Raw genomic sequence first — 7,881 nt, forward strand, 5'->3', positions numbered from 1 at the left:
TAGTGTTTTTCAAGTGTGGGGCTTGGGCTCAGGTTCTTGTCTCATTGCACTTTATGGTAATGACTTGCAATACATTAGACTCATTGATCATGCAACTGATCTGGCTTATGTTCCCAGTGCAGTCACCACTTTTATACTTTGGGAGGTATGTAATAGAAGTGCTTAGCAATTACACATCTTTTTTCCCCTTCTTGGGTGGTCAACCTGTGAAGGAGATATTCCCTTACACTCCCAGCCGCAGACCCACTCCCCCCTCACCCCCCAGCTGTTTACAGCATCATTCAAGAGTTTTGAAGTTTTTGAATGGCCTTTTAATATTGTTGAGACCCGTTTGCTAATTGTGATGGGGATCACCATATAGAGTGTGTTTTTTCCCACAGCCATTTAAAATGATTTCAAGAGTTAAGCAGAGTCAGGTTTGGGTCTTGTCTGAGGTTAAATGATGATATAGGAGGACGAAGAGACTTTCCCCGAGGCTGGACAACCATGAGTGGCAGGGTGTGTGGGATAGTACAGGCAAGTATCTAGGTCAGTGGGCCCTTCCAGTACTTTGGAATTTCACAACCGAACAATTGCAAAATCAAGAAAAATTAGTAGAACACTTAAATGAGGTGTCTTGTCATTTTGGCCATACCGGAGATGGACAAATCATGGCAATGTGCTGGGGCTTGGACTATGCTCACAGGGCCTTGTTCAACACTATCCAGCACCTTCAAAAGGAAAAAAAATGTCCCTGGATCTGAGGGCAAAGCAACAGACAGCTCAGCTACCCCAGCTCCAAGCACAGCAGCTACACCACCCCCAGCAACAAGTACAGTCGCTACTCAAACCAAAGTTTGCTAAACTGTGAGGACCAATTCGTGCGAATATTGGTTGCCCCTGTACGCAAGAGAACAAGCAAAAAAGAGGCAAACATATCATACCTGGTTGTTCCGATGCTGGGACAACGGGGCCAATGGTCACGAACTAGAAGGTACAGAAGACAAGCAGCTGGGATCACTTGCTAGAGAAGGGAGAATTGACAAAGCAATTGAAAGAGAGAAAAAGTCCCTCAGTCTTTGGAGGCGGCTCTTGGCTGCTGTGAAAGAAAGGTTTCCATACAAGGATGATGTTATGAGTTGTTCGGCCAAGTGGTCTACTTTAGACAAAGGCAACCAGTCTCTGAGAGAAGCAGCCATCGTAGAGATGATCTATCACATCAAGCCGAATAACAGGGATATACCCATAGATCCAGATGAAGTCGAATGTACGCAACCCATGTGGCGAAAACTGACACGGAATGCACCATCATCATATGCCCATTCACTGGCAACAGTAACCTGGAATGACATAGTACCACTAACGGTGGAAGAAATGATTCATAAACTATGAGAGTTTGAAGACAATCTCACCCCTTCCATCATCTTAGCTGTGAAAAAACTGTCCCAGGATCTCAAACAATTGAGGGATGATCTATATCTGATTTATCCAGCTCCTCAGGTGTACCAACACACGTCTCAGCTATTAACAAAAGGCGTCCTATTCTTCGAGAGGGAAGATACAGAAGGTGTATGCCATGGGCAACCCTATGGTTTTACCTGTGGGATCACAGAGAAGACATGAGGAAGTGGGATGGCAAACCTACCTCAGCTTTGGAGGAACGGGTGTGTGAATTGAAGAGGGGAGCAAGGGTCAAGGCTGATCAGCTTATGAGAGATGCGGCTTCAGTCTCTAGTGAGCAGTTTCCCAGATGGAGTGGAAGAGCTGATTTTACTCCAGCTCCTGTGATAATGAAGAATAATCCCTTTTACCACAACTTAAGTGTCCAACGTTTTGATGACTATTACAGGGGCCCTGCCTCCAGCCAGGTGGAGGTAGGGGACAATCGGATTTACTGGACTGTGTGGATCAGATGGCCTAGCACATCAGTCCCACAGATGTTTAAGGCTCTAGTAGATACCGGTGCACAGTGTAACCTGATGCCATCAAGCTGTCAAGGGGTGGAACCCATCTATATTTCTGGAGTGACAGGAGGATCCCAAGAGTTGACTGTGCTGGAGGCTGAAATCAGCCTGACTGGGAGGGAATGGCAAAAGCACCCCACTGTGACTGGTCCAGAGGCTCCATGCATCCTTGGCACAGAATAACTCAGAAGCGGGTACTTCAAAGGCCCAAAAAGGTACCGATGGGCTTTTGGTATTGCTGCTTTGGAGACTGAGGAAATTGAGCAGCTGTCCACCTTGTCTGGTCTCTCAGAGGATCCTTCTGTTGTGGGGTCGCTGAAGGTCAAGGAACAACAAGTGCTAATCGCAACCACAACAGTGCACCGGCAGCAATATCGCACCAACCGAGACTCCCTGGTTCCCATCCATAAGCTGATCCGTAGACTGGAAAGTCAGGGAGTGATAAGCAGGACCCACTCACCCTTTAATAGCCCCATATGGCAAGTGCGAAAGTCTAACAGAGAGTGGAGACTAACAGTAGACTATTGTGGCCTGAATGAAGTCGCACCACCATTGAGTGCTTTTTTACCGGACATGCCAGAATTCAGTATGAACTGGAGTCAAAGGCAGCCAAGTGGTATGCCACAATTGATATTGCCAGTGTATTTTTCTCCATTCCTTTGGCAGCAGAGTGCAGGCCACAGCTTGCTTTTGCTTAGAGGGGTGTCCAGTACACTTGGAACTGACTGCCCCAGGGGTGGAAACACAGCCCTACCATTTGCCATGGACTGATCCAGACTGCACTAGAACAGGGGAAAGCTCCAGAACACCTGCAATACATTGATGACATTATCATGTGAGGCGATACAGGAGAAGAAGTCTTTGAGAAAGGGAGGAAAAAAATCCAAATCCTGCTGAAAGACGATTTTGCCATAAAACACAGTAACGTCAAGGGACCTGCACAGGAGATTCATTTTTTGGGAATAAAATGGCAAGATGGACGTAGACAGATCCCCACAGATGTGATCAACAAGATAACAGCAACGTCTCCCCCAACTAATAAGAAAGAAACACAAGCTTTCTTGGGTGCTCTGGGGTTCTGGAGAATGCGCATCCCAAATTACAGTTTGACTGTAAGCCCTCTCTATCGTGTGACCCGGAAGAGGAAAGATTTTAAATGGGGCCCTGAGCAACAACAAGCCTTTGAGCAAATTAAATGAGAGATACTTCATGCATTAACCCTCAGACCAGGTCGGACTGGGCCAGATGTAAAAAATGTACTCTACACCGCAGCTGGGGAGAATGGTACTGCCAGGAGCCTCTGGCAGAAAGCTCCAGGGGAGACTCATGGTCGACCCCTCGGCTTTTCGAGTCGGGGATAAAAAGGATCTGAGGCCAGGTATACCCCAAAGGAAGAAGAGATACTGGCAGCCTGTGAAGGGGTTCGATCTGCTTCGGAAGTGATTGTAACTGAAGCACAACTCCTCCTGGCACCCTGGTTGTCCGTGCTGGGCCAGATGTTCAAAGACAGGGTCTCCTCTACACATCATGCAACAACTGCTATATGGAATAAGTGGGTTGCTCTAATTACACAATGAGATCGAATAGGAAATGCCAGTCATCCAGGCATTCTAGAAGTCATCATGGACTGGATAGAGGGCAAAGATTTTGGAATGTCACCGGAGGAGGAGGTGATGCATGCTGAAGAGGTCCCACCATTTAATAAACTGTCAGAAAGTGAAAAGCAGTATTCCGTATATATCGATGGGTCTTGCTGTATTGTGGGAAAGCATCGGAGATGGAAGGCAGCTGTATGGAGTCCTGGATGACAAGCTGCAGAAACTGCTGAAGGAGAGGGTGAATCGAGTCAGTTTGCTGAGGTGAAAGCCATGCAGCTGGCTTTGGACATTTCAGAATGAGAAAAGTGGCCAGTACTTTATACTGACTCATGGATGGTGGCAAATGCCCTGTAGGGGAGGTTGCAGCAATGGAAGCAGAGCAACTGGCAGCGTAGAGGTAAACCCATCTGGGCTGATGCACTGTGGCAAGGTATTGCTGCCAGGGTGCAGAACCTGGTGGTGAAGGTGCGTCATGTAGATGCCCATGTACCCAAGAGTCAGGCCACTAAGGAACACCAGAACAACCAACAAGTGGATAAAGCTGCTAGGAAAAGGGAGGGAGTGAGTGAACGAGCTGTCTGGCTGAGTTTAAACCAAAACAGTTCTTTTTGGCACCCAACGTGGGGCACGAAGGGTTGAGATAACAAGAGATCTGTCTGGATTAATAGTCACTTGTCACAATGCTGATTTATTGGCTCTCAGAGTTGTTCCTCTTGATCTCACAGTTTCAGTATATCATTCCTTACTTACAGCCGGTATTTTCTGTGTTAGTGTTTTTCAAATGTGGGGCTTGGGCTAAGGTTTGTCTCATTGTACTTTATTGTAATGACTTGTAATACAATAGAATCATTGATCATGACACTGATCTGGCTTATGTTCCCAGTGTGCTCACCACCTTTATACTTTGGGAGGTATATAAGAAAAGTGCTTAGCAATTACACATCTTTTTTCTCCTTCTTGGGTGGTCAACCTGTGAAGGAGACGTTCTTTTACCCTCCCAGTCCCGTCTTCCCCCAGCCTGTTTACAGCATCATTTGAAAGTTTTGCTGTTTGTGAACGGCCTTTTAATGCTGTTGAGACTTGTTTGCTGATTGTGATGTGGATCACCATGTTGGCATGCATAAAGAGTGTATTTTGTCCACGACCATTTCTTCTGATTTCAAAAGTTAAGCAGTGTCAGGTTTGCGTCTTGTCTGAGGTTAAACGACGATATAGGAGAACCAAGAGATTTTCCCCGAGGCTGGACAGTCATGACTGGCAGGGTGTGTGGGATAGTATGGGCAAGCATCTAGGTCAGTGGGCCCCGCCAGTACTTTGGAATTTCACCATCGAACAAGTGCAAAATCCAGACGAATTATTAAACACTTAAATGAGGTGTGTGGTTATTCTGGCCACACCAGAGATGGACAAATCATAGCAAATGGTAGGGCTGTGTTTCCACCCCTGGGGCAGTCGGTTCCAAGTGGACTATACACCCCTCCAAGTAAAACCAAAATTTGGCCTACACCATGCTGCCAAAGGAATTGAGAAAAATGCATTGGCAAAATCAGCCTTGGCATACCACTTGGCTGCCTTTGAATCTAATTCATACTGAAGTTCTAGCATGTCCGGTATGGCAGCACTCCATGGTGGTGTGACCTCATTCAGGCCATGATAGTCTACTGTTAGTCTCCACTCTCTGTTAGACTTTCGCACTTGCCATATGGGGCTATTAAAGGGTGAGCGGGTCCTGCTGATCACTTCCTCATTCTCCAGTCTACGGATCGGATCACCTGATGGATGGGAATCAGGGAGAATCATTTGGTGCGATATTGCCGCCAGTGCACTGTTCTGGTCGCAACTGGCACTCGATGATCTTCGACTTTCAGCAATCCCACAACAGAATGATCCTCTGAGAGACCAGGCAATGTGGACAGCTGCTCAATTTCCTCAGTCTCCAAAGCAGCAATACCAGAAGCCCATCGGTACCCTTTTTGGGTCTTTCAAGTACTCAGTCCTGAGGTAGTCTATGCTGGGGATGCATGGAGCCTCTGGCAGAAAGCTCCAGGGGAGACTTGAGGTCGACCTCTTGGCTTTTGTAGTCAGGGATACAGAGGATCTGAAGCGAGCTATACCTCAACTGAGAAAGAGATACTGGCAGCCTATGAAGGGGTTTGAGCTGCTTCAGAAGTGATAAGCACTGAAGCACAGCTCCTCCTGGCACCCTGGTTGCTTGTGCTGGGCTCCATGTTCAACGGCAGAGTCTCCTCTACACATCATGCAACTGATGCTACATGGAGTAAATGGGCTGTGCTAATTACAAAACCAGCTGGAATAGGAAATCCCAGTCGTCCTGGCATTCTAGAAGTCATCATGGACTGGCCAGAGGGCAAAGATTTTGGAATGTCACCAGAGGAGGAGGTGATGCGCGCTGAAGAGGCCCCACCATATAATAAACTGTCAGAAAGTGAAAAGCAGTATGCCTTGTTTACTGATGGCTCTTGCCGTATTGTGGGAAAGCATTGGAGATGGAAGGCAGCTGTATGGAGTTCCCTGCGACAAGCTGCAGAAACTGCTGAAGGAGAGGGTGAATCGAGTCATTTTGCCGAAGTGAAAGCCATCCAGCTGGCCTTGGCAATTGCTGAATGAGAAAAGTGGCCAGTACTTTATCTCTATACTTACTCATGGATGGTGGCAAATGCCATATGGGGGTGGTTGCAGCGATGGAAGCAGAGCAACTGGTAACACACAGGTAAACCCATCTGGGCAGCTTCACTGTGGCAAGATATTGCTGCCCGGGTGCAGAACCTGGTGGTGAAGGTATGTCATGCAGATGCCCATGTACCCAAGAGTTGGGCCACTGAGGAACACCAGAACAACCAACAAGTGGATAAAGCGGCTAAGATTGAAATGGCTGAGATGGACTTAGATTGGCAACATAAAGGTGAATTATTTTTGGCCTGGTGGGCCCATGACACTTCAGGCCATCAGGGCAGAGATGCAACATATAGATGGGGCTGTGATGAGGGGTGGACTTAACAATGGACATTATTGCCCAGGTTACTCATGAGTGTGAAACATGTGCTGCAATTAAACAAGCTATATGGTAAAAGCCTCTTTGGTATGGAGTGTGGAGACAGTGTTCTCACCAGAGAATGGATAATTGGTACATAAACTCTGAAAATCCTGAAAGATACAGCAAGGCCGTGAGAGGCCCAAGGAAGCTTAAGCAAGCAAGATAAGAAGAAGCTGGAATTCACTGAGGTAATGAGAACTGTGGACTGTTGGCAAGCTTTTGAGGTCAAGTTCCCACACCTGTGCTTAACCAATTATATGCTAGTTGCAAAGGGTCTTCAAGACATGTATCCAATCCTAATATGCCAAATCACTGTAAGTGCATGTAAGAAATAGTATTTAAGGGGTTAAGGCTTTGTAATAAATGGCTTTTGTCTGATCTTATTGATCTCTGACTGAGTCCATATATTTTCTGTGGCAAATGGTGCCCGAACAGGGACCCGCCATATTTTTCATATTGAAACTGAAGGAATTAAAGCACGTGACACCGAAGAAAGTGGAAAACACAGAGCCGCAGGTTCGTTGGCTGGGTTCGATCTGGCAGGACCAGGATCGGGAGGTAGCCGCCTCGGAACAGAGCCTAGTGAGCCCAGAAGACACTGTGCAGTGCAAATAAGGTACCAGCCAACGGGGTTTGGAAGAGGGTTAGGATGGGGAATCAATTAAGTAAAGAAAAAATGGTCATCCTTAAGCTCTTCCAGCATATCCTCTCAGTGAGAGGGATAGAATATGACGATAATCTGTTAAAAAGATTGTTTCTCTGGAGTAAAGAAAAAGAGCTGATCAAGGGGTTAATGAAGCTTTTGATCTCGGGACTTGGAAAAAAATTGGGGCACGCCTGTGGGATCAAGTTACTTGTTGGTTTAAGGAGGCGAAGTCTCTTGCTGCCCCCTGGTTACTACTAAAAGGGACTCTAGCCTTAATGAAGGCTGAGAAACAGGTGCCAAAATCCGCTTTTGCAGCTCTCTCTGACTCGCCTTCACAACAGCAGGGCTCGGCATCTACATTAGATTCAGCACCCGGTGCTACAGCCATGCTAGTGTCGTCTGCTTCAGGCATAAAACATTCTGGCCAAAAACTGGCACGCAGTACAGTAGGAAAGTTTGAGGACCCTGCGCCTTTCACCTATCCTGTGTCGACAACTCCTTTACCGGCGGTAGCTCCAGCTGATACTCAGGAGTCAGTAGCGGCTACTGAGCAACCGAAACAAACTGATGTTAACCCTTTTCGTGCTGCTACTGCCCCTGAACTTAGTCCCCAAGATTTTTTGCCGGGGTGGGAGTCTC

The sequence above is a fragment of the Pezoporus flaviventris genome, unplaced genomic scaffold (genome assembly GCF_033815535.1).
Source record: "Pezoporus flaviventris isolate CSIRO_AGI_PZ_B2104156 unplaced genomic scaffold, CSIRO_AGI_Pfla_v1 ptg000044l, whole genome shotgun sequence".
Lineage (NCBI taxonomy): Eukaryota > Metazoa > Chordata > Aves > Psittaciformes > Psittacidae > Pezoporus > Pezoporus flaviventris.